General features: G+C 46.3%; 1 protein-coding gene and 1 non-coding gene across 7 annotated transcripts in view; one reads left to right on the top strand and one right to left on the bottom strand.

Moving 5' to 3' along the window:
* NEDD4L (NEDD4 like E3 ubiquitin protein ligase) overlaps positions 1-26,371 on the bottom strand; it is a 344,189-nt gene that overhangs the window by 275,743 nt on the left and 42,075 nt on the right. The window contains exon 1 of one of the 6 annotated variants that reach the window (XM_027118617.1): positions 22,730-22,897. The exons of the other annotated variants lie outside the window; for them this stretch is intronic. The gene's annotated coding sequence lies outside the window, so the exon portion shown is untranslated. Of the gene's footprint in view, positions 1-22,729; positions 22,898-26,371 lie in introns of those variants that run through there. 6 annotated transcript variants of the gene reach the window in all.
* Positions 650-722, top strand: TRNAE-CUC (transfer RNA glutamic acid (anticodon CUC)). Its single transcript has one exon. It is a non-coding gene; the product is annotated as a tRNA-Glu (tRNA).

Genomic DNA, 26,371 nt, shown 5'->3' with positions numbered 1-26,371 from the left:
GCAGAACTCTAAATTCTGAAGGAAGAGTCTCACGTAGGAAGGACGGGCATGGAGATCCAGGAGGCGAATGCCTGAAATCACGATTCCAGATTCTGGAGGTTAATCAAGACAACGAGATCTAAAGAGGGTCAATAATGAGGTGCAGAAAGGTCACTGGAGCCGGGGAGGTCAAGAATTGAGAGGCCAGGTTGCCGGGTGGATGGATGGACAGTGGTGGGTGGAGACATCAGAGGAGGAGGTGATCAGGAGATGATGCCAGAACGAGGTGGGGAAGGGCAGCTACAAATGAGGGTACACATTTCAACGGGAGCTGAGATTTAAAACAGGGGGAAAGGTAGGTTAGCTGGAAGTGGCAATAGGAAAAAACTACTCCTTGAGGAGACGGTAAGGGAAGCAGGGTCCTCCAGGGACAGCCAGCCAGGTTTTCACAAGAGCGAAGAGGCCTGGGAACATTCAGGAGGCAGAGGACGTGGGGACTCTGCTGATGACAGGACCCAAAAGGGAACAGGCGAAAGAACGGTGTAGCCAGTGCACATACTGTAATGGGTGGGCCCCCCTTTGAAACTGGTTTGGTGGAGAAAAATAAATAAATCAGCTGGGTATAAGCAATACCTCTGCACACCTCATGTGAAACGTCACCACAGGGAATTCCCTGGTGGCCCAGTGGTTAGGACTCTGCACTCTCACTGCTGAGGGCCCAGGTTCGATCCCTGGTCAGGGAACTAAGATCTCGCGAGACACGCGGCACAGCCGGGCGGGGTGGGGGGGAAGTTACCATAAATTTTAAGCCTCTTACGAAGGGCAAGCTGGAGGTATAAAGGCGATGGCAACTGCAGAGCTCACGTGTCGGTGACTGAATACAGCCAAGCCTGTCACCAGCTCTTTGGGACACAGCCATCACCTCCACTCCAGCCCTACAGCAGGACGGCCGCTTTACACCAAAGTCAGCCACCACTAGAGGGCGACACAGCCCCGAGACTTAAGCAACTCCCAGGCACTAATTTGAGTAAAGTGCTAAGCAGAAGCGGACACTGGTTGGAATTTCACTCAAATTCATAATTCTCTTAGTTGAATTTTGAAGACGGAATACTGTAAGAATACAGAGGGGCCATGTGTATGGATATGTTCATAAAAAGGTCTCAAAGGCTTGACATCAAACTGATCAACAGTGGCTCACCTCTGGCAACGTAAGATATGGGGGTAGGGGGGGCTGATGCGCAAAAAAAGGCTTACTTTCACTTTTCAGTCTATGTGCTGTGTTGTTTGAGTATTTTTCAAGAATGCATTCACATATTATTTGTATAACTTTAAAATGCATTAAAAATGTAATGATCCAATATACAGATAGCAAATGTATCACATTAAACAAAACCTTGTGCAAAGTAACTACAGAGAGACTCCCAAACAGCGTTCGTTCAGCAGGGATCAAAAATCCATCACATCTAATTCTATGTTTTTTTCCCAAAGGAAAATAAGCCCTCAAAAGATCAAGTAATTTCCTCAAATAACAGTGACAAAATTAAAATAACACCCAATTCTCATCCCAGATCCTAATACATGGGACTCCTTTCTGTGTTTCATCCTCTATTAAAACATTAGCGTTTATTCGTCAATTCTCTACTTCTCCAGGATCTTTCCCACCTCCCTTCTCTCCCCTCCACTCCCCACACCCGCCGCCAAAAAAAAGGGGCCGTGGGGAAACGCTTAGAAATTGTGTACCTGAAACAGCATGTCTTTCTTAAGTTAAATTATACTTTAACAAATATTGGTTGACATTTTCATCTCTTGATGAAAAACATAATCATCACTCAATTAGAGGATACTCCCACTTAGTCCTTATCTTCAAATCACCTGCAGTTTATTAAAACAGTACAAGGGGGCTTCCCTGGTGGCGCAGTGGTTGAGAGTCCACCTGCCGATGCAGGGGATGCGGGTTCGTGCCCCGGTCTGGGAAGATCCCACATGCCGCGGAGCGGCTGGGCCCATGAGCCATGGCCGCTGAGCCTGTGCGTCCGGAGCCTGTGCTCTGCAACGGGAGAGGCCACAACAGTGAGAGGCCCGCGTACCGCAAAAAGAAAGAAAGAAAAAAAAAACAGTACAAGGGGAATAGGGTAATGATCATCCAAGTACCAAGGGATTCCACGGGTGGTAAAACATTCCATCTGCTGGACTGAGAAAAATTGCCCTGAGGTGAAAGGTAGGAAAGGACATTTTTTAAAGGGTGAATATTTGCTGAGTGCTTACTATGGGCTGAGCATTGGGCTATGAGTAGTTTCTGTTACCAAATTCCATCCTCACAAAATCCTATGCAGTAACTACAGAACCCCCCATCCTCCCACTGCCCCCGCCATCTGCTGTTTGGCTTTTCGCTGTTTCCGTTACCTGCAGTCAACCGAGTTCCGAAAATATTAAATGGAAAATTCCAGAAGTAAACAATTCCTAAGTTTGAAATAGTTTGCCATTAGGAGTAGCATGATGAAATCTCAAGCCATCCCACCTGGGACACCCCACTACCAACAACATTGTCTGCTCCCAGCATCCAACCATCGACATGGACATCATCGTGGCTCCAGGATCACTCAAAGCAGAGGACTGTCCTTCTGAAGTATGGCCGGAAGGGCAATGGTTGCCTAACACTACATTACAACGCCTACATCGTTCACTCACTTCATCTCATCACTTAGGCATTTTATCATCTCACTTCATTGCAAGAAGACTGAGTACATACAATAAGACATTTTGAGAGACCACACTCACATAACATTTATCACAGCATATTGTTATAATACTTTTTTTTCAGTGTTAGTGTTGTTAAGTCTCTTACTGTGCCTAATTTATAAATTAAACTTTATCATACATATATATGCATAGGAAAAAACAGTATATACAATCGACGCTTGAACAACATAGGTTTAAACCGTGTGGGTCCACTCATATATAGATTTTTTTCAATAGTAAAGACCATAGTTCTGCATGATCTGCGGTTGGTTGAATCCACAGATATGGAGGAACCATGGATACAGAGGGACAACTCTAAACTATTCGTGGATTTTTGACTGGCCAGAGGGTCGGCACCCCTAACCTCTGTGTTGTTCAAGGGTCAATTGTATAGGGTTCGGTATTACCCAAGGTTTCAGGCATCCACGGGGGTCTTGGGAGGTATCCCACAGGCATAAGGAAGGACTACTTTATCATGAATTTCCTTATAGAGGGAGGGGAAACACAGCTGGCCAGCAAGTAGCAGAGCCAGGATTCAAACTGAGGTCTAATCTGTACCTTCTCTAACTGCAGCCTTTGGCAAGTGGATCACATGGTGCTTTCTTTACTGCTGACATGAATCTCATTCCATCCTTAGCCCCTCTCTGCCCTTGCTGTCTGGTTTTCACAATATTCTGACATTTTTATTTGCATTGTCCAATTGGGCCAACATCAATGCAGGCAGAAAGATGGTTCATGGGCCTGGGTCCTAAAGAGAGCAGGTGAAGGAAGGATCCAGAGACAGACAGGGTCAGACCTTGGCAAGAAGAGTGTTTCTTCCTCAAAGGATCAGTAGGTAGAGGATTAAGGAAGACTGTCAGGTGTCTGATGATACAGTAGCCGACGCTCTGCTGTAAAGTGTGATTAAGGGAGGACCGGGGAACAGAAAAGACCTTGGTTCTCAACACTGGCTGCTTCTAAGACTCACCTGTGTAGCTTTAAAACACACCCACCAGTGCCCAGGCCTGCCTGCCCTGAACCAATGAAACAGGGATCTCTGGGCATGAACAGGGCCTCTGTAAAAGTTTCAAACCTCCCCCAGGTAATTCTGAGGTGTGGCCAGAATTAAGAACCACTGGGCCAAACCAACATCTGAGAGGACAAAGCTTGGGCAGGAACAAAGGGCAGGGAGGCAGGACTGCAAACTCTCAGAAGTCCAGCCAATATGAACAGCATGCACTTGTGATAAAGCTACACAACTTAGCTTGGTGACATTCACGAACGATTTTCTGCAGCGAGGGGCAGAAAGAACAGCACAGCAAGGTCTTCCAGGAGAGGTCAGTGGGTCAGGGGTTAAAGGTTGTGCAGTGGGTACAAAGGTACTGTGGCAGCAGCTGATAAAGGAGACCAGGCTGAATACAGAGACGAGGCCAGAATACAGCTGCCAGGCAGGGAGAATCCAGGGAGGCCAAGGGACCAGGCTAGGGACAGGCAGGGATGTCAGAATGGCTTGGATACCTTTTCAACATAGGGATGGATATGAGTGTCACACCTTCCCGCTACATCCCCACTATTCTGGTCCTCCCAGGTATTTCTGGTACCTCTGTCCCACTGAGACCACTGGGACGGAAGAAGGTGTAGACAGGAGAAAAATGAAACAGAGAAGTAATGTCAGAGAGAGAAGACTGCAGAATTTAAGAGCTTAGAGGTCAAGCATCTTCAACAGAAGCAGTGGCTTGGATTAAAGAGAAATACTACTGAATTGACTTCAATAAGAAATGACGAGGCTAGTGTATTAGCCCATCCACAGGGATATCAAAGACCCTTAGGATGATGCAGGGGCCTGGGTACGGATGAAAACCAAGAGATGTGGAAGTATGGCCCCAGGAGAGTGGTAGCAGGTGGTGTGAGCCGAGGTCAGGATCTTCAGAAGATATCCCGCTTGTATTGGGGGCCAAAGGTGATCTGGAATCAGCGTCCTGGAGCTGGAAGAGGAGTCTTCATGGGAGAGAGGGAGGGAGCAAGGTCCTGGGGCCACAGTTACTGTAGGTGAAAGAGCTGTAGCTTCCTTGGCTGGAAAATGAGCAAATCAGACAGGCTTCCCTTCAGCCCTAACAATCTACAGCTTGATAACTATTTCAGGAAATTTTGAAAGATGTGGTGCAAAAGATGATTTAGCCAGAAAACAGCAACAAAACAGAAGGAATACAACTTCCCAGAGTCGTGAACAGGCCTGGAAAGGGGCAGGGCAGTTCTTACAACTGGTTGTTTGGGTTTTTGGTGTTTTTTTTTTTTTTTTAATCAAAGAGAGGGAAGATTTTAAATTAATCTGTCATAACAAGAAAATATGATTTTCTACCTATAAACAAATTTAGCACAGTCATTGATGAAGCAGAACTGCTAGTTACACAAGTAAATGAGATGAAAAAACTATGAAGAGCCCCAAGTTTGCTTCACCACCTCGGTTCTGATCTATTCATAAATTTTTTTCGACAGTGAACACTGGGTCAGCAGCTCTAAGGGCCCCTGAAAAGCAATGATTAACATTCAGGAAATGGGACTTCCTTGGCGGTCCAGTGGTTAGGACTCAGCGCTTCCACCACAGTGGGCGCGGGTTCGATCCCTGGTCGGGGAACTAAGATCCCACATGCCGCACGGCACGGCCAAAAGATAAATAAATGTTAAACATGCAGGAAATGTTAACTGAATGACGCAGCACACAGAAGGGTATGTCCGTGTTGATAACAATATGTTCCACAGAGTGATTTGTGGGATCACTTAAAAAAGCAGATGTGTTCTATGCCTCATGTAAAATTGTAGGCTTATTGGAACGTTTTGGTAATTCTTGTTCCAGCTTTGGGGAATATGTCATGAATGAGAAGGGAAGTAAAGGGAACTAATTATCAATGCTGGAGGGACACAAAGGATTGTGGGCTGTGCCGCCTCCAGCGTCAAGTATGTTCCTCCTGAGGGGTCGTCACAGTAAGTAAGTTTGGAGAAGCTCTTCTTAAAAAAGAAAGAAAGAAAGAAAAGGGCGAGAAAAACACCTGAATAAATGAGAGGCAGCCATTAACCAGAGGCCAGGACAGTGTTACCAAAGAGAGGAAAGGTTCTGTGTGGGTCACAGGCGAAGGCGTCAGGGTAAACAGAGCCACACTCACACCACATCAAACGATCGGAGGGAAACACATTCAGAGGAACGGTTTTTCATACCTACGGACTTGGTCTCATTAGCTCAGAATTTTACCATTTCCACTATGATACGGCTCCCCAATAAAGAGTGAAAAACGGCCAACTGCTTCCCCATAAATAATGATTAACGTGCAGGAGCAACGTGGCTGACATCCAAACTCAAACGTGTACTTAAATCAAATTTGAACACAATAAAAAAATACACTGACTGCATATTATCTTGAACATAAATTATTCTAGGCAGTAATAAGGAAAGGCTGTTTTTCCCGCTCGAAGGCAAACAGGGCCTCCATCCTCAATAATATATGTGCTGATTTAAATTCGCATCTGGAACCATGGCCTTAAATATGCACCAGGAAAAAAGAGGCAGTTCTGCAAATGCTCTGGACTAGGAGAATCCCAGTTTTAACTCTTACTTCATACCTCAAATATTTACTAAGCACTTATGTCCCCCTAGGTATCGGGGGCTGGGCAATGCTTCCTTCCCACCCCTGGAATTCCTTTCTAGAAGGAGGGAGCTCCAAACCACTCCCTCCACCCAAGGCAAGAAGAAACGCCAGCTTTGGCTTGAGTCTGGATAAGAAACTGGCTGTGCCGGGCCAAGCCCCTTCCTCTGGCTCCTTTTTACCCACCATACAGAGATCTGTCCAAGGATGGACCCTCTGCTTGGTGAGGCAGCCCAGGCCCGTGCTGGTCCTCTCCAGGGTGGGCATGAGGGGGGTTTAAGTCTGCCCAGTTCCACGTTATCCAGTCCACGGGCCTGGCCACACGTGCCACGTCCTCCTGTGCCAAGCTCTGGCACAAGTCAAGATGATGCTTTGGTCCTCCACCCCGTCCCCTCACCCCCCAAACTGTTCTGTTACTTCTCTGATGGGATGCGTTTACTGGACCCCCTGGAGTCCTAGCACTGTGCTGCTACACAAGGCAGAGGAGTTTGGGGGCGGGGGGGGGGGGGGGGGGGGGGGGGAGTGGCTCCAAATTTAGAGCGCAAAGACTCATCTGGAGAGGACTGTTTAAAATGCAAATTCCTGACCCCTCGGCCCATGAATTCTGATGAAGCAGGCCTGGGGAGAGTTCAGAGATCTGCACCACAGACAACCACAGCTTAACCAAAACCACCCTTTGAGACAGCCTTGGGAGCTTAAGACACACAACATGTTACCAATAAACGTGATTTTCCATTTCTGTAAATGAAACGATTTTCTGGCTGTTTTAGTGACCCATAGAAAATGCTCACAGGATAAGACTACAGGTGGCAAATTCTGAGTGTGCTAAGATCACCGGACATGTCAGTTCATCACTGTGTTCAGCAGGATGTCAGCCTCAGCACCCGCAGCCCCAAGGAAGGTGCACCGTGGAGGGTGCCTGGTCCGCACACCGTGGAGGGTGCCTGGTCCGCGCACCGTGGAGGGTGCCTGGTCCGCACGCCGGGCAGGGGCCGCTGAGAGGGGACGCCGCAGACTGACGGAAAACTTGGCTATCCTGGGTATGATCGAGTTACCTAAAGATGCTGAGGTCTAAACACATCTTTCCCCCAAAAAACCCCAACCTCCAGCCCAAATCTGAAGTTCAGAAAGGTAGAGTGTTGTCTAATAGGGCCTGGCAAACAGACACAGCGCACTGATTTTTCTAACCTCTTAGCAGAGGCAAAAGAATCATATTCCAAGCCCTGTGATGTCAAGAGTGCACAAAACGCCAAGTTCAGACAAAACTTACTAACCTTGTATGAACAATATTCTCACCTGTGCTCGCATCTATCCCCATTTATCCACGGCTCAAGTCCCAACTGTCTCAACTGCATTGTTCTACACCCCCGTCCAGGACGCACGCTCACTCCATTAAAGGAGCTATTCAACAGAACTAACGATAAAAGCACAAGCCATTGCTTCAAAGTTCCCAAAATCGTACCGTAATTCCTTGTTCTCCATTAGGACGGTGTTAGCCGACCCAAGCACTGGAAATTAGAGTCCAATTATTTCTCAAGAATTTCTACAATTATGACAAACCTTTAAATTCATCTTGGGAGGACTCCTGGGCTCCTCTTGCAGTGTTTTAATATCCTGCATTAAGGAGAAAAAGGTAACCCTTCATGTTTCCTAAACAAAATAGCCTCTGTGAAAAATCCAAACCTGAGCAGACTCCATCTCTCCTAATGCTGCTTTAAAAACCTCTCCCATTCCAGCTACCGATGAATTCCAGGGAGGCCTTATACACGTTCCCAGAAGGTAATTCCACTCCGAGATCTTAAAAGCACCTACTGTACGCCCAGAAGAGAAAAAAAATCTAAGGTAAATACCAACAGGAATCCAGTGAAAAGAGAAAAGCCAACCACTGGGCCAATTTCCTAACGTCAGACAGCTTAAGAGTAAGTCTACCCCCGAATAATGGACCCCCAAGATGATCACGTCCCAATCTCAGGAACCCATGACGACCTCAAGTCACAGAGAAAAGGGGGATTAAGGTTGGTCATCAACTGACCTTAAAATATGGAGATTATCCTGGATTATTCAGATGAGCACAATGTAATCACAAGGGCTCTTAAAAATGGAAGAGGGAGGAAGCAGGAGAGGAGAGTGAGAAGACGTGCCTTTGAACGAGCAATGTTCAGAGATGCTACATTGCTGGCTTTCAACATGGAAGAAGGAGGCCATAAGCTCATGAGTGTAGGTTATCCAGGGAAGCTGGAAAGGGCAAGGGCTTCACCCTTGCAGCTCACGGACTTAACGCAGCCCTGACGACACCGTGATTTTAGCCCATGAGACCCACGTGGGACTTGTAAACTACAGAACTAGAAGATCATAAATGTGTATTGTTTTAAGCCACTAAATGTGTTGATTTTCTAAGCAACCATGGAAAACCTTTCTTCCATGGCCCAGAAGGTCTGTGGCTCCTTTCTCAAGGACTAAAATGACCTCTGATCTATGGTAAGTGCTAGGCAAAAAAGACATACTGGCTTTTAAAAAGCAAAGGAGAAAAAGATGAAGGCTTTCAAAAAATCTCCCAAGTGATTCCGACAGAAAAAAACAAAAAAGCCAAACACCTGTACCCTACAAACACTGCCCAAATAGCAAAACTGTCCCTGGGAGCCACACTTCAGCTCCCCAGGTAAATAAATAACAGATTTGCCCAAGTGTTAGAAGCTTGGGAAAACACATTTTCTAATTTGGCTGATAAATGTTAATTATGGGAGGGTCATTCAAATATTTGCTTAAGAGAGAAAGCAAGGCCCTAAAAGCTCGAAGGTGGCTTCTGCCTTGTCTTTGCCAGTGGGTTTACAACAACCAGTGTTAAAGGAGGTTATCTCCCTGCCACAGAAGCAAGCAGGTGGGACCTACTTCTGGCACAAGAACACACACATCCTCTTGGAAAACAAGAATAAAGCAATGGTGCAAGAGCCCCAAGTGCAAGGCTCAGCTCTGATGACACCTCTACCTGGGCTCCCAGGCAGGTAGATCCGATCCCCGACCTCCCTGCCTCAACGTGTAACGTGTATCCCTGCATCCCTTCCCTGAAGGCCATCACCCTGACCGCCCCCATCCCCCACTGCAATCCATCTGACACACAGCAACCCGAGGGATCTTTTTTTTATGAATCAGACGACGCTACTCTCCTACTTACAGCCCTTCAACGCCATCTCACGTCATCTTGAATAATGTGCAAATTATTAGCATGTCCACAAGGCACTGCCCAATATGGCCTCTACCTTGCCCTCCTCTCTTCCCATGGCCCCCCACACTCTATTTCAGTTCCTCTAACCTTCCAGAATTTCCCCACCTCAGAAAGCCCCTTCCTCTGGGTCTCAGCTGAAGCGTCACTTCCTCACTGAGGTCTTTCCCAACACATCCCCGACCAAACACAAAGCAACTTGGGAGCCCCTACCATTCTCCTGCAGAGAGGTCTCCTTTGAGCCCTGTTTCAATTTGTAACCCCATCTGCCTCTGTTCCTTAAGGTCTGTCCCCAAACCAGAAGACACACTCCACGAAGGCAGGGATCCGGTCTCAACACCACGGCAGACGAGTCACTCGATAAAGCGTGTTGGCTGAATGCGTAAACTCTAGAAGGTTCTCATCTTTAGAAACCATGTGGTTTTAAAATATAAGTATTCAAATATATACTGAAAATCCCATTTGGTTTCACCCATCACAAACTGAAGCTGGCTAAAGAAAGAAGACAAACAGGAACCATCACCGAAGTCCCTCAATTAAGTGAAGTGACAGTGATGGGATTTTTGTGGCAAAGCATGATTAATTCTCATTCCCGTTTAAGCTTGAAAGTTTCTCAAAGAAAAGCCATAGGACTTGCCACTTGGTTAAGCTGAAGAACCCAACATTGGACAAAATATCACATTTTAAACTGCAAATGTGGGTCCAATAATGGAAGGGAAGCACTTCCCTACCAAACATACATGTTGATAACACCGATAAACCTGTACAAAGTAATAAAAACATGAGCTGACAATGGAAGAGAGGATGTGCAAAGAGAACAGAAGTGTGATATCAAAATTTCGTGTTAAATGATTTAAAGCAAGCTGTGCCACCAGCTGGGATGGCTATAATCACAGACAGGCAATAATAAGTGTTGGTGCGGGCGTGGAGTATTCCGAACACTCACACACCACTGAGGGGGCGGTGGAAGAGCACAGCTGCTTTGGAAAAATCTGGCAGTTTTTCAAAGGGTTAAACGTAGGGTTACCACATGACCCAGCAATTCCACTCCTGGGTATGAGCTCAAGAGAAACAAAAACATGTTTGCAGAATAGCTTCTATAAGACTGTACAAGAACACACGTGGACATTCACAGCAGCATTATCCATAATTCAAAAGGTGGAAACAACCCAAATGTCCACTAACTGACAAAGGGGTGGGCATATATATGGCTTTACAAGAGACTGTATTCCACACCATGGAATATTACTTGACAGTAAAAACAAATGAAGTACTGACACATGCTACAACACGCATGAGCCTTGAGAACATGCCAAGTGAAGGAAGCCAGTCACAAAGGACCACACAGTGTATGGTCCAATTGCTATGAAATGTCTAGAACAGGCAAACCTATAGAAACAGAAAGCAGACTAGAAGTTGTCAACGGCTGGGGAGGGGATGTGTGGGAGGCCTGGAGAGGGGTTTTCTTTTCGGGTAATGAAAACGTCTTACAACTGTGATGATAACCATCACACAACTCTGCGAATCTACTAAAAGCCAGGGGAGAGCTTCCCTGGTGGCGCAGTGGTTGGGAGTCCGCCTGCCGATGCAGGGGACGTGGGCTCGTGCCCTGGTCCGGGAAGATCCCACATGCCGCGGAGCGGCTGGGCCCGTGAGCCATGGCCGCTGAGCCTGCGCCTCTGGAGCCTGTGCTCCGCAACGGGAGAGGCCACAGCAGTGAGAGGCCCGCGTACCGCAAAAAAAAAAAAAAAAAAAAAAAAAAAGCCAGGGGATTATAATACACTCTAAATGGATGAATTGTATGGTTTGGGAATTTTATCTCCATACAGCCGTTTTTAAAAAAAGAGCGTGTGCTTCTCTGTCATTTAATTCATTAAACATACCTACAGTGGAAGGCTAACAGTGACAGAAGAAATGTTCTTGGTCAAAGCTACCTTTACCTACCGGTTTGTGCACTCACATATTCATAGGCATATACTGACAAAAGTAAGTTCAAAACTGATTTATAGTTTTAAAATTAGTAAGGTTCTTCCTCTTACGAAACAACTTGAGTCAGGAAGGGCTAGATGATGCTAGAAAACCACCACTAACATCTCAAAATCATCTTAAAAGCCTAAAACAAAGGTTTTGTTGTCAGTGTAGGTCCATCACAGGCCGACCAGACTCCGGTCCATGCTGACACTGACCTCACGTGAGGACCCAGGCCCAGAGCACAGCTGGGTTGCCCTCCGGACCGTCCTCAGGCACCCCAGCTGAGAGCACCCCTGTGAGTTCTGCTTTGGCACAAAATCTACCAGAGCCTCACCTGTTCATTTTCTAATTAAAGGTGGTCACATGACCATGCCTGGGCTCAGTGGGGCAGAGAGATGTAATTCCACCATCTATCCTGAAGAGGAAAGGTCCAAACATTTGTGAACAATCTTGACGACGACTCTAGACACCAAATCTCAAGCTCTATTCGTCGGGGCCAACCCTCCAGAAAGAGGCACTTGCATTCACTGTCCTTTCATATGTACACAACTCCAGACCCAGCGGCTGGCCAGCTACCTATGGGAAAGAAGGACCTGTACCGTCCCCACGCATCTCCAACTCACCCAACCAAAGATCATCACAGTGGTTGCTCGCCTGCCCTCCTCCCCTGCCTCTGTATGAATGGCTCCATTATCCACCCAGACACCCGAGCTCAACACCCAGCGTCACCTCCAGCCCAGCCACATCTATCCTGACACCAGCCACCTCACAAGCTCTGGATTCAGTCCTCTTCTCCAGGCTCCTGTAGCTGCTGCCCACGTTTAGGCCTTCCACCCCATCTGGATCATCACAAAATCTTTCTAAAACTCTTGTTCAGTCGGCATTTTGCCTCCTTGCAAACCATCCTGCGTCACCATCGGTTTAGTCTTCCTCAACTGTTAATATCATCACTTGCCCATTAAAATCTCTCAGCGGCTCCCCACTGTCTATGTGATCTGCCCCCCCTTTCATGTCTGGTCTTGCCCTCCTCCACCCTCTACCCCCCATATGTCGTACGGACCCCTAAACTGCTACTTTCCAACCATGCCGTGTACCCTCTATCCTATACCTCTAGACTTCAGAATATGCTGTTACCATTGCCTGAAATAAATGTTCCACTCTAAGTGATGTATTTCTCCCCAAAATTCAGATTTTAATTCAAGTACTTGCTCTCCTGTGAAACCCTTCCTGCAAAACTCCTTTCTCCCAAAGCAGCCCTCTGCAATACCAGCAGGGTAACATGAGCACACCTGGCTGGCGGTACTTACACGCCCTCCTGGTCTCCCCGACCCGGCCTGGAAGCTTGCTGAGGGCGGGGGCTTGTCTTTTTCTAATCCCCAGCACCCAACCACTGGCTACTTCTCAGACCTTTTCTTTTTTTTTTCTCAGTTATATGTAATATTTTTTCCAGATTACTTTCCATTATAGGCCATTATAAGATATTGAATATAATTCCCTGCGATATACAGTAAATCCTTTTTGCCTGTCTATTTTATGTATAGCAGTTTGTATCTTGATAATCCCATACTCCTAATTTATCCCTTCCCCCTTTCCTCTTTGGTAATGGTAATTTTTCTATGTCAGACATTTTTCCTGTTATTGAATGAATAAGAGTATTAATCCAAAGCTGGCATTTCTTTTCCTCTCTTTAAAAAAAAAAGCCCCGAATTTGCATAACTATATCCGCCTTTGGATCAAACCCGGCCCCCTGCAGTGGAGTCCTAACCCCTGGACCGCCAGGGAATTCCCTCCGCCTTCCTGGATTATCATAAAGAGTGCACCCCATGGGAAATACACAGTACTAGAACCTTCACATATATTACTGCATGTACACACTCTGCCAACCCATGAAATATGTACGACTGTCCACTTTTCACAGCTGAGGAAACTGAAGCTCTGTCAGTTTATGTCATATGATAGATCTGACAAAGCTAATAAGTGACAAAGCCAGGAATTAAACCCAGATGGTCTTACCTCGAAATTTAACCTCTACTGCTCCACAACTTGGTGATTAAAATAATAACATTTGTTAATAATAAAATTAAGGCCTACTTAGGATGTTTAATTTTAGAAAAGTTACATACTCGGTTTCTCTCCAACCACAGACTCAAACAACTTTGGAGTCAGAAGGCACTTTCGGGGATCTAACATGGGACTCAAAGTCTCCCCTGGGGAGACTGTGCCATGACCCAGTCTGCAGCACATTGGGTGCTCCATAAAGATGTGCTCAGTGAATGACTCCAATGCCTTTCAAAACAAAACACTGGGTCTCAGGCTGCGGTTTCTCACCCACAGTCAGCTACTCAGTACCTCTTCCAATGCACCAAGCTTGAACCACTTAATGCGTCTGCTGATCCCACGACTGACTGGCCTGCAGATCCCAGATCACCGTATCCTGGGGTTGCTCCTCTCGTCACACAGAGTCCTTTCCTCTTTGTCCGTGACCAACTCCTTTGAAAACCATGTCGGAAATCAAAACTCTGCCTCCGTCAGCCCCACTGCTCCCTGACTCTGCCTTCACATCGATTCTTAATATCTAGGTGTTCAATTCTTCTGGTTTTGATTACTAATCATTTCCTGTTATGGGCTGCACTGCATCTCCTGAAAATTCACAGGTTGAAATCCTAACTTCCAGTGCCTCAGAAGAAGACTGTATTTGGACAGAGGGTCTTGAAAGAGGTAACTGTGTTAAAATGAAGTCATCAGCGTAGGCCCTGAGATCCAACATGACTGGCGTCCTTGTAACGGGAAATTTGGACACAGCAAATCTGCACGAAGAAAAGACCATGTGAAGACACAGCAAGAAGGCAGCCATCTATAAGCCAAGGAGAGAGGCCAGAGAAGAACTCAACCCTGCTGACACCTTGACCTTGGACTTCCAGCCTCCGGAATTGTGGGAAAGTAAGTTCCTGTTGTGTAAGCCACCCAATCTGTAGCACCCTGTCATGGCAGCACAAACAGAATAATACTTTTCCTTATCATTCTCCTGCTGTGTCAGTCAAGAAACAGAGAGGGAAGGATTTAGGGGACAAGTTCAGATCCCCTTTCAAACACTGTGACTTGGGGCAAGGGGTGGAGATTCTCAACAAAAAAACAGGCAATAGAACCACCTGCCGTGCGTGATTGTTTTGAGGATTAAATGTGACCAGAAATGTTAATGCACTATATTTCTATAATAATAATTGTGGTTTTAAAAAACTTACCATCTGCCACGCACTGCTCTCAACACTTTCCATACATTAAATTACTTAAGCCTCCAGAGACATAGAGAACTAGTGGCTACCAGTGGGAAGAGGGAGGGGGGGAGGGGATTAAGAGGTAAAAACCATTAGGTATAGAATAAGCTACAAGGATATATTGTACAACACAGGGAATACAGCAAATATTTTATAATAACTAGAAATGGAATATAACCTTTAAAAACTGTGAATCACTATATTGTACACCTGTAACATATATTATTGTATATCAACTATATTTCAAATTTAAGAACTTATTTAATCCTCATAACAACCCTGACATGAGTCCTTCATTAGCCTATTTTACAGATGATTTGCCCAAAGTCACATGTGAGAAGTAAAAACGGGCCCCCTAGCCAGGCAGCCTGGCTCCAGGACTGGGCTTGTGACCACTGCCCCAGACTCATCCACCCAGAGCACGGGGTCTGCGTCTAACTCCTTCTTGAATCCACAGCGCCTGGCACTCGGGAGACTAAACAATTGGGAGCCTGTAAACTCCCCAAGAGCAGCAGCTTTTAGGGGGTTTTGTGGTAATCGCCCCACAGAGTGGCAGATTCAAAATTATCTTAAATACCTAAATGAAGCTTCCACTAGGATTTTAAAAACCTGAGCTGGAGTTGAAGATGCAAGACTTAAGAGTGAATACAAAGGAACTTCCACAACCCCATATAAATTTCATCCACAGTTCTAGACACGAGCTCTCGGTGAGAAAGTTGATCTGGACAGCATCTCGGGATCCTAGGCCACCACTGCAGCAGGGACCTCACCACATCGCGACATCGTTCCCGTGAGCCTCACCTGATACCTGGACCAGCCCTCTGAGAAAAGGCAGGCCTCTCCTCCCACTGGACACATCCACAGCCAGCGTAAGGATGGTGCTCTCTACGGGGCAACACGGCCTTTGTTTCGCTGCTAGCTGAGGCCGCCATCAATTGCTGGGCATTCTAGTGTTTTCTTTGCTCAAGACAGTTCTGTTATCTAACTGCTCTGGAAGGCTGACCCCGGGAAAACGCAAAAAGTTGCTTTACAAGCAAACTCAGTCAACGTCAAAGACCATGATCCACACCAGACCATTTCTCATGAGTTGCCTCTTGTATTTCATTCTTCCAAAAAGCACCATTTGAAAATACACGAGAAATTGACCAAAAAAAAAACCTAGAGTCGTTCAATTTAGTCTATTAAAATTAAGATGTAGTGAGAGGGTTTGGGCTGTTATGTGTAGTTAATAAACTAAGCTGGAATCGGCTTCACAGTATCACAGTAACCTGTGACACGAGCCCAGGGCCAATACCACCTATTTTCTTAAGCATTTTCACAATATAAATAGGAAACAGGAGTGAAAAAATAAACACATGGCCCAGGAAAAAAAAAAAAAAAACAGCTCTGGCCAGAAAACAATACCAGTGATCGCTAAGCAAAACAAACAAACAAACTCCTTTGTTAATTTAAAAGATTTAGATTGCAATCTCGATTTTATGTTACATTCATGAACAACATTTATTAAGCTGCTACTATGCACTGCCAGGCCCAGAAGCCTCAAGAAAGAAAAAGACACACTTCCCTACCCTCCAAAGTCTCAGTCTGCTGGGGAAGGTCACATGCAAACTGAATCGTAACACAAGCATAGCCTGTATTGCAACGCGGGGGAAGCAGAATGAGATGGCAGAGGGATCCTCAAAAGCAACACACCCAATGAATGAATGCTAACCAGTGTCAACATGGTCCGTTGTGGCATTTCTGGGCATCGGGCATCTCAGCCCGTGCTCTCTTTGCCACCAGATTTCCTGAAGCCAAGACACATCCAGGGCCATTGTTTCTTCCAGTTGCTGGCCACACAGCTGCTACCAGGCCCTCCCTGGGCAGCTGTGATGTTTGCCCACACCTTGTAAGCCAGGACTTTTCATCAGTTCCTAATGTCTGCTGAACTTTACCTTCCCTGTCCTAGAAGGAGATGAGGGTCAGCCCACTTACCTGTTACTATCCCACCTCTATCTTCCTCTGCTTTTTTTCTGACAAGCCCAGCACACCTTTCTGCTGTAGAAGACACATCTCAGAATCCTCACAAGCAGAGTGGTTATTACAGCCACGATGTGCTGTCATGGAGATGCACATCAATTATCACGTGTGCATATGGTAAGTTAGGTGTACAGGGAGCCCTCAATTTGTACAGTAGTATAAGACCATAAAAATGACCGTGCAGGGACTTCCCTGGTGGCGCAGTGGTTAAGAATCCGCCTACCAATGCAGAGGACAGGGGTTCGATCCCTGGTCCGGGAAGATCCCACATGGTGTGGAGCAACTAAGCCTGTGCGCCACAACTACTGAGCCCACGGGCTGCCTGAAGCCCGCGCGCCTAGAGTCCATGCTCTGCAACAAGAGAAGCCACCGCAATGAGAAACCTGAGCATCACAACGAAGAGTAGCTCCCGCTTGCCACAACTAGAGAAAGCCCATGCGCAGCAACAAAGACCCAACACAGCCAAAAATAAACAAACAAACAAACAAAGACCATCTTAAAAAAAAAATGACCATGCAAACTGAAACCTTGCAAGGTTATCTTATCAATGGAAAAAACTGCAATTGTTCCATAACCTTATTTTTGTCAAAACATAAAATCTCTGTCAGGTTACAACGTACACAGGGAAATCTTTTGCACTCACAAAAGGGGTTCCCGAATGCCCGAGAGGGAATAGGCAGTTAGGCAGATATGAGCAGGGTATCCAACAGGGCCAAGGAATTGGCCCTATAAATAAAGAAAGAGGGGAATGTGGTGCTCCAAGGACAATGGTGCTTCAAGGACAAAGGACGACCCTGCCTGGAAAAGTTTCAGGGTTACACCCCCTACCGGACTCTTAATCCCCTCCCCACCATGTTGCAATGGTCACGAAATTCCTGAGCCCACCTGGGCGACGCCCACCTGGGCAACGGGACCTGTCCCAAATAAGGAAAGGCATCTGCCCTGTCCCACTCCCAGCCTACAGAAAGAAGGTATATATGCCTCAACCAATCAGCAAACGAAATTTTCACCTCAGACTGTTCCTTTGTTGTTTTCTGGCTATAAAAACTGATCATTAGCACATGTTCGGGCTCGACTCTCCCAGCCTACTAGGAAGTCAGCCCGCTGTTCTGGCAGTGACCCTTCCCTCTAATAAATTCTATCTTCTTTAAAAAAATTAAGTAAAAAAATACAAAATAAAAAAATAAAGTACACTGATCCACAGTGTACCCAGAAAACTAGGGAAACAGTTTTACTATCCAAAAACTAGTAAAACTCCTGCCATTGAAAACATTAGAAATGTTGAAAATTGAAGTGTTTTACTTCTTTGTTAAAAACATATCACAAATAGTTTAAAAGTGCCAGCTTCCTGAAGCATAACTGACAATACAAAGCAAGCATCTTTTCTACGCCTTGGCCAAACGTCATACAGTTGGGCCTCTACATCTGTGGGTTCAATAGCCTTGGATTCAGCCAACCACAGATTGAAAACATTTATTTGGGGGGAAAAAATTCCAGAAGGTTCCAAAACGCACAACTTGAATTTGTGGTGCAATGGCAACAATTTCCATAGCATTTACACTGTGTTAGGCATTATAGGTAATCTAGAGATGATTTAAAGTATATGGGAAGATGTATGGAGGCTATATATGCAGATACTATGCCATTTTATACAAGGGACTTGAGCATGGCAGCCTTTTGGTATCCTCACAGGTCTGGGAACAAATCCCCCACAGATACAGAGGGACAACTGTATTTTTTAACTGAATTCATATAACATAAAATTAAACTTTTTTTTTTTTAATTTTTGGCTGCGTTGGGTCCTCATTGCTGCGCGCGGGCTTTTCTCTGGTTGCGGCGAGCGGGAGTTCCTCCTCATCGCGGTGCGCGGGCTTCTCATTGCGGTGGCTTCTCTTGTTGTGGAGCACGGGCTCTAGGCGCGCAGGCATCAGTAGTTGTGGCGCACAGGCTCAGTAGTTGTGGCACACGGGCTTAGTCGCTCCGCGGCATGTGGGATCTTCCCGGAGCAGGGCTCGAACCCGTGTCCCCTGCATTGGCAGGCGGATTTGTAACCCCTGCGCCACCAGGGAGGCCCGAATTAAACGTTTTGAAGTGAACAACTCAGAGGCTTTTAGTACATTCACGATGTTGTGCAAGCACAACTTCTATCTAGTTTTGAAACATTTTCATCACTCCAAAAGGAAACCCTGTGCCCATTAAGCAGTTACTCCACTCTGAATTTCACTTCCAGCGTTATCATTTTTAACTCCTTTGCTGCACTTTGATCTTTTCGGCCAATTCCCTCTCAATTTTTGACATTTCTGTAAAATGTCACACTGGTTTAGCACAGGAGGACAAGTCTGCAACCCAAATACACGCTTTGCTGTCTGTGCGTGAACTGAGTGACGTGTGCAATGACTGATCACCGAGAGACGGAAAGAAATGGTGTGACTGGTCACTGATCGTGAGGTGCATCTGTTATTTATGTAGCAATTTGTGAACTGAAGCACAGGTACTAAAGTGTGTGTACTTTATACGATTACTCACAGGTTAACACACCGGGAGAACTGAAATTTGAATTGTGTTGAGGGACTGGTATTATTTAATGCATGGTAACTGAAACTGCTGCATCATCAGAACTGTGCAAAGTAAGGAATGTCTATACATGTGGGCATATAGTAATATAAACATATAGACACACATTTATGCATAACATGTCATACATAGTAAATAGTTTGAGGATGAGTAGCTCTGCACGAAGTCAGTGCCACCGTTGCTTCATGGAGAAATAAATATATAAGATGCAGTTCCTCTCCATTCCATTCAGTTGGTTCTGGACCCACAGTCACTGAGCGCCCACTGACTACAGTGCGTGACAAGCCAGCTGAGCCCTACCCTCACGAAGAGCATCTTCAACCTTTCTCATTCCCTGCGATCTCAGACACGAGATCACAAGCTGGTTTTGAGCCTGGGAACAAAGGCCGAGCAGCTTGGAACAGCACCTACCATAGGATCAAACTTGCAGGATTATATCTGTGTATGACCTATCCTATTTTACAGTACATGTTTTTAGAAGGAAAACAAAATGACCTCAGAATTGGGCCTAAGAGAGGGCCCTGAGCAAGAACTCTCTAAAAATGCATACTATTTACAGTACAGAATTTTTGTCACATATTTGCAGGGTCCAAAATTTTCAGGTTACAAAACGATAAGTTTCAGGTCAGTGAGCTATTACAATAGTGGCATTTTTTTTTAAGTTAGACTTCATAGAACCCATGCCTCTGTATACACGTGGGCTCAGTACTCCAAGTGCTTAACCTTCCCGTTGGTATCGGTACTGCCTCTGACACAAGGGGAATGTTATCCAGGTGGTGCAGTGATGGGGGGGAGAGGCGGAGCTGGAGGAGAAAGGAAACCATACGCCCAGCTTTACTTCATAATGAATTATTGAGAGCTTGGAAAACACCGTTTAGGAAAAGAAAAACAGAAAAGGATAAAATTGGGGCTTCCCTGGTGGTGCAGTGGTTGAGAGTCCGCCTGCCAATGCAGGGGGCGCGGGTTCGTGCCCCGGTCCGGGAGGATCCCACATGCCGCGGAGCGGCTGGGCCCATGAGCCATGGCCGCTGAGCCTAGGCATCCAGAGCCTGTGCTCCGCAACGGGAGAGGCCACAACAGTGAGAGGCCCGCGTACCGCTCAAAAAAAAAAAAGAAAAAAAAAAAGAGGATAAAATTGGGCTTAGAGTTAAATCACTATATAACCCACCAACCAGCCAACCCAGGAACACAACACATAGGCTCTTCGTGGTCGTCAAGCTTCCTGGCGGCCAGATAAACACCAGCAGCTCAGTACGTGGGCTAAACGTTTGCTGCTACACTAATTTAAAATAAAGCCCCCATTCACTTCATCATGAATATTTCACGCACTTTCCAAGAAGCACCAAATTAAACAGAAAAAAACCAGTCTTCCACACTAGCTCCTCCCTTTCTCCTGGTTTTACTTTGACACTTGCTACAAAATAACTGACAAGGACAGAACCAAGCATCTGAAGAAGTTTAAAAAGGCATCTGTCCTGGGATAAAAATGCATATAAGAGGAACAGAATTTTGAATGTAGCGCTCTCTTTCATGATGTCATTCTGTTAGCTACTGACTTGGAGATACACAAAAAATCTGATTTGCACATGGAGGCCCGCAGGACCTCAGTTCGATGAGCAACACAGTGGCTTGTTACTTAAATGACACTTAACACTTGGGTAAACCTAGAAACACTGATTTGAAACCTCAGCCCTCATTAACCAAAACAAAGCATCAGCTCTTTCCATGACCAGGCACTCCAGACACCAAATGCAAATTAAGCCAACAGAACAAAACCTGTATTCAGAAGGTGCAGATTGCAAAAGACTTGCTCTGAGTTCAGCCATTCACAGACCCTAAGGAGGACATGGCCTGGGAGAAACACAGCTGGGCCACACTCGACATGCCCAGAAGCCACGCCCACCCCTTTTATAACCAGAAGTGTTTGGCTCCAGTTACCTAAGTCTTTCTCCTTAATCGTTTTCCTTTCCTGGTTGGCTCTATCATGATGAAAACTGACATTTCATCTAAAAGAATAAGATGTGCATTCCCTGCTCGTATTTTTTTAAAGCTACAGAAAGATCTAAAAGCAATTTTTTCTTTTTTTTAAAAAACACCCTAAAGGGAATGTCGTACACTAACATCCATTTCCATTAACTCCTATTATCAGTAAGGTGGGTAAGAGGAAGGTCTTTTCTCAGGTTTCATGAGAAAAGTAAAGCCAAAGTACTTTTGGATTGGGAGTCAGGGACTAACAGATGCAAACTGATAGATATACAATGGGTAAACAAAAACGTCCAACTGTATGGCACAGGGATCTATGTTCAGTAACCTGTGATAAACCATAATGGAAAAGAATATGAAAGAGAAGGTTTATGCATGTATAACTGAGTCACTCTGCTGGACAGCAGTAATTAACACAACATTGTAATTCAACTATACTTCAATAAAAAATAAGTTAAATAAATAAAGGTGGTTTGGTGGTTCTGGGGGAAGAAAGAAAGAAAAAAGAAAGCAAAAGAAAAGTAAGCCAAAAAAAAAAAAAAAAAGTTTTTTTAGGCCTTTCCCACCATCAATATGGTTGACTCCCACCAGAAAATATGGTTTATGCAAGAGTCAGAATCTCCCCCCGTGGAGCAATTTGTAGTATTTTAGCCAAGCTTCAGGGGGCCTGCGCAGGGAGGTACTGAGGACTGGCGTACTGGGCAGTGTCCCCAGGGTGGGAGGGGTTCCCAAAGACTGTGTTTGTCCCACCGGTAAAAGCTGGGTTTAGGATAATGTGCTGATGTGGAAGGAGCACACGATCTGCCCTTCCAGGTCTGTTCACTGAAGCACCAGTGTCACCTGGGGAGAGTCCCTTTTCCACCAATGACCCCTCACAAGCAGATGCAGATACTTCACACTCACTCACTGCTCTGGCCTCCAGGAGAACTGGCTTCAGGAAGCCACAGTCTAACATTATAATCCTCAACTTTCCAAGAGGCATTTCAGGAACAACCGGATGCTAAGGGGCCTTCATGACTCTACCGGGCAAGGATGTGCCCCTCTCCACCCAACCCCAGCCAGATGCTCCAGCGGCAGGCTGGTACAACACTTCAACATCTATTCCCACGAACCCACAGCTGCCAGCAGGACGTGGGGCCCTTCCTTCCTTCAACTGAGAAGGCATCACCCCAGCAAGGGCTCTCTTTGTTCTGGCTGCCAGGAGACTCAGAGCTTCCTGAAATCCATTTCCTATCCTTTCCTTCCTGTATGTTAATCATTCTCATTTTATGGGGGCTGCACTTTTATTATAAGCTGTCTCAGATTATTTTCTATAGCAGGCAGAGTATCAAGCAACAGAAGTGGAATATTACCTCTCTGACCCGAGGCTGGGTGTCCTTCAAGAGCTCTTCTCCGTTGTGTGTGGCGACTAATGTAACTGCTCAAACCATTCCTCAGTCTCAGAACTCTGAAGGGCCACCTGACACCTCTTCGGGTCTACTTCAAACGCCCACGCCGGATCCTCCGACTCTTTCTATGTACCAAGAAACCAGTGAAGCAGGGCTCCCGATTGCGACGTGGATAGAGCCTCCTGGCGTTGTGCAATTCAGTGGCGCTGTTTAATGCGTAAATTTACATTTCCTTTAACGAGTAATTGTCCTGAAATGTCACTTGGTGACCTGGAATATCACAATTCCTTTGTAGCAGAGAATAACATTACAAGAAGCAAGTTGCTGGCTGGTACACAGCAGAGAGTCAACAGATGTCTCTTACGTACATGTGAATCCAAGCATTTGTTTGTCCATAAAATATAGCTGAACATGTATTACTACTTAATACTAAACGCATTCAAGAACATCTGCCGAATGCCTACCATGAGTAAGGCACGTGCTAGGAGCCACCAGGGAAATAAAGATGACAAAGACCACACGAGGGCTGGCCTCAAGGAAGCCTCCTTACGAGCTGCTGGGGTATAATGAAGTCAAAATACCGGAACCTGGACAAAAAGAGGTCCCAGATAGTCAAATACAGTCCCAAATTCAAATATCTGCAAATAAGTTTACCTGACTCCAAGGGTCCCGATTTGGAATTGGAAAAAAGATCAGGAAAACTATAACACTTGCTGGAAAGTAAAACTCATAATAAGAATAGTGATAGGGGGCTTCCCTGGTGGCGCAGTGGTTGAGAGGCCGCCTGCTGATGCAGGGGACACAGGTTCGTGCCCCGGTCCGGGAAGATCCCACATGCCGCGGAGGGGCTGGGCCCGTGAGCCATGGCCACTGAGCCTGCACGTACGGAGCCTGTGCTCCGCAATGGGAGAGGCCACAACAGTGAGAGGCCCGCGTATCGCAAAACAAACAAACAAAAAAAAAATTAGTGATAGGGACCTGGCGCTTGCTGAGAACACGTACTTACACTGTGGCTTGGCATTTGCTAACAAAACCCTGTGAGATGGGTAGGGTGTCACGATCCCTCTTTTACACATGGGGAAACTGAGGCTCAGGAATGTATCTTGATAAGTCTTCAAGCCTAATAAGTACATAGTGATAGCTGTGAATCATCGTCTTCTGACTCTACTGCCCTCTGCGCCTCCACAGGGAAGGGCACTGACTGTTTGTTTCCCCCCAAAATTCAGGTTAAATCCCAATTCCCCATGTATTTGGAAGTGGGTGATTAGATCACGAGGGTGGAGCTCTCAGGAATGGGATTAGTGCCTTTATAAATGTGATCCCAGAGAGCTCCCTTGCTCCATGTGAGGACAAAGCAAGACAGTGATCCACGAAGCAGGAAGCTGGCCCCCACCAGACCCTGAGTCTGCCAGGACCCTGATCTTGGACTTCCCAGCCTCCAGAACTGTGAGAAATTTCTGTGATAAGCCACCCAATTCTACGGTATTTTTGTTACGGCAGCCTAAACAGACTAAGACAGGGAATCTAGAATAAAGATTTGGGGGAAATGTGTGAGCTTGGCGATGATGATGACGGTGATGATACAGCAGCAACTAACGCCTATACAGCTCAATATCCCTATAAGATAGGTACCGCTACTATTCCTATTTTACAGCTGAGGAAACTGAGGCTCAGAGAGGACCCCCCCACCCGCACACACACACACAGTTGGCAAGTGGCATAGCCAGGACTGGAATCCTGATGGTGGGGGGCTGCAGGGGTCCCTGCTTCTAAACACTCAGGACGACGCCTCTGTATTTGCATTCACAGCACTCCGTGATCAACGCCTGGAGGCTGAATGTGTTTAGAAAATGACGGGAAACAGGACCTGAAGAGGGGACCAGAGGTGGGGGTGAGGCTCCAGGAGGGCCTTACAGACCCTTCTAGATGCAGGAGTCTGAGCCTCACAGGCAACATGGGGCCTGAAAGGAGTTACCAGGGTGACATCTGCCGTTCCGGGAGTGCCCTGTGTGTGGTTGCCCCTTCCCAAACCTGCAGGAGGGGGCGACACTGCCTGACCCCCACGACTGTCCCCTGCTGCCGGCCCTCCCACGGGCCACCTTTGCAAAACCACTGCTCAGCCCGGGACAGAATTCTCTCTGCAGCTCAGTTCAGTCCTCCCCTGCTTGGCCCTGCCCTGACACCTGAACTCTCCCCTTCCTGGGGCCCTGCAGCCTGCCATTTGCCAGATTCCTCCCCATTATTCCATGACCATTTTCTGCATAAAACTAAGGGGGAGAAAAGCCTCTCTCTGCTACTGTCCTATCTTAATGTAATAGGGAAGAACAAACCTGACTCCATATTGGAGCTAACGTTAACCTTTGGATTCTTCTGCTTTTGCTTAGAGTTAAGAACATTGCCTATATCCTGAAAGATACAAGGTACCACATTCTCAAGGCTCTGACCTTTAAAGATATAACACTTTTCCATTCATAGAGAGATAAAAAGTTGCAGAACAGAGAATAACATTAGTCTTCTTGGAGGTTTACAGGAACATCCTGACGTGACCTAGGTGGACCGACGTAAGAACAAAGGATGCCGACTCCAAGAAGTCTGCGCCAACCAACCACACCCCCTCCCCTTTTAGTATAAAAGAAGCCTGCATTCTATCTGGGGTAAGATGGTTCTTTGGGACACTAGTCCACCATCTTCTCAGTCTGCGGGCTTTCCGAATAAAGTCACTATTACTTTTGCCCCAACAACTTGTCTCTCGATTTACTGGCCTGTCGTGCGGCGAGCAGTATGAGCTTGGACTCAGTAACATTAACACCTGTCACCCTCCTCCGGCAGACACCACCCCAGGTCAGTATCTTCAGACCACTCCTCTCTTCCTGTTGCCATCTGCAGATCTGATTCCGGTGTGTGCTATTCGGAAGTGAAGGTCCTGGGGCTCAACTAACTTTAAACTTTAGATAGAATGTCACACACGCCCTGACTCACTCCAACCAGATCAAGAACCGAGGATTCCTGCTACTGCGCTGAGGATGCAACTCGGAGCTCTGACTTCATGTCTCTGACATCCTTTGCGCATGAAAAGCAGGGCACTTGGCCTGGCGCTGTATCCATTCAACTACACACCTGTCTATTTGGGGTTCTCCCTTTACTCCCTGCGGGAACAGAAGGCTTCTCCTACTTGGAATGGCCTCTGCCTCCACAGCCTACTACTTGCAGACTGCAGACGGTGGTCTGGCCGAGGACTCAGCAGCTCTGTGTTCTAAACAGCACTTAGCACAGAGCTGGCACTAACATATCATGCCTGACAGTAAGTTACAATCGTCTCATTACCTTCACATCAGAATAAAAAGCCACAGAGCTGGAGGGCTCCGTCCTAAGTCTTGGAAACAAAACAGTCATCGTTCATTCATTACCATTTTTTCTTTCTTTTCTTTCCCCCAGTAATTTAAGGAAGATTTCTAAATGGGTTGCCATTTGAGATGCCACGGTTCGATCTGTAATTTTACGAAGCACTGACCTTAGTGCTCTGAAGATTAGAGCCTTAAATGGCTGATGTGAAATCCATAGAGGAGAAAAACTCCCAAGCTTCTAAATGCCACCTGCTGTTCTTCC

This window comes from Aethalodelphis obliquidens, unplaced genomic scaffold, assembly GCF_003676395.1.
Source record: "Aethalodelphis obliquidens isolate GAN/ISIS:26980383/991018 unplaced genomic scaffold, ASM367639v1 scaffold19, whole genome shotgun sequence".
NCBI lineage: Eukaryota > Metazoa > Chordata > Mammalia > Artiodactyla > Delphinidae > Aethalodelphis > Aethalodelphis obliquidens.
The sequence above is the reverse complement of the archived record's forward strand: the minus strand, read 5'-3'. Positions and strand labels throughout refer to the sequence as shown.